Source organism: Oryzias melastigma, linkage group LG3 (genome assembly GCF_002922805.2).
Source record: "Oryzias melastigma strain HK-1 linkage group LG3, ASM292280v2, whole genome shotgun sequence".
In the NCBI taxonomy this organism is placed as follows: domain Eukaryota; kingdom Metazoa; phylum Chordata; class Actinopteri; order Beloniformes; family Adrianichthyidae; genus Oryzias; species Oryzias melastigma.
In genome coordinates this window covers 2,405,644-2,407,067 of record NC_050514.1, presented here as the reverse complement: position 1 = coordinate 2,407,067, position 1,424 = coordinate 2,405,644, and positions in this window count along the sequence as shown.

Below are 1,424 nucleotides of genomic sequence, written 5' to 3'. Positions count from 1 at the left end.
TGTTGTCGGGACAGCGCATCCGGCTTGACATTCTTGGAGCCAGGGCGGTATGAGACAACAAAGTTAAAACGGCAAAAAAACAAAGACCTGTCTTTGTTTAGCGGTCCGGAGGTAGGACAGGTTCTTATGATCTGTCCAAACCACAAAAGGCAGGGCGGATCCCTCCAACCAGTGTCTCCATTCTTCCAGGGCGGCCTTGATGGCTAACAGTTCTTTATCCCCCACATCATAATTACGCTCTGCCGGAGTAAGCCGGCGAGAAAAGAAGGCGCAGGGTCGCAATCTGTTGTCCTCCGTCCCCCGCTGGGATAACACAGCCCCAACCCCAGTGTCTGATGCATCAACCTCTACAATGAACTGGCTAGAAGGGTCAGGTTGGGCCAAGACCGGAGCAGAGGTGAAGAGCTGTTTCATACGTTCAAAAGCCGAATCAGCCGCTTCAGTCCAATAGAAAGGAGACTTGGTAGAGGTCAGAGCTGTAAGGGGTGCAGCAACAGCGCTGAAATTGCGAATAAAGCGCCGGAGGAAATTAGCAAACCCCAAGAAACGCTGGAGCTGTTTTCTGTTGGTAGGGGTGGGCCAATTTGCCACCGGGGTCACTTTAGTCGGATCAGGCCCAACCTCCCCACCAGCAATAACAAAACCCAAAAATGAAACAGAGGAGGAGTGAAACTGGCCTTTCTCCGCCTTAACATAAAGTTTGTTCTCCAGTAACCGCTGGAGAACCAAACGAACATGCCGCCTATGTTCGTCTGGGTCCCTGGAAAAGATTAGAATGTCATCTAGATAGACAAACACAAAACGGTGCAGAAAATCTCGTAAAACATCATTAACCATCCCCTGGAATACTGCGGGGGCATTAGTGAAACCAAAAGGCATCACCAGGAACTCGAAATGTCCGAGCGGTGTGCTGAAAGCCGTCTTCCACTCATCCCCAGCCCGGATGCGAACCGAGTGATATGCGCTACGCAGATCGAGCTTGGTAAAAATCCGAACCTCCTGAAGAGCCTCAAAGGCCGAATCCATGAGAGGAAGTGGGTACTTGTTCCTTACTGTGATCTCATTAAGTCCACGGTAGTCAATGCATGGTCTAAGGGAACCGTCCTTCTTCCCCACAAAAAAAAACCTGCGCCGACTGGCGAAGAAGAGGTTCGTATTATGCCTGAGCTAAGGGAATCTGTTATGTATTGCTCCATGGCCTCCCTCTCTGGCCGAGACAGGCTGTACAACCGGCTCTTGGGGAGGGCAGCACCCGGTTGGAGCTCAATGGCACAGTCATAGGGCCTGTGAGGCGGCAAGGAAAGTGCTCTGGACTTAGAAAACACTTTCGCTAGGTCATGGTACTCGGGAGGAACCTCAGAGAGGTCAGGTGAGGACGGCTGCCCTTCTGTGGCGACGGGGTCCACCCCAGAAGACCGAGCTGA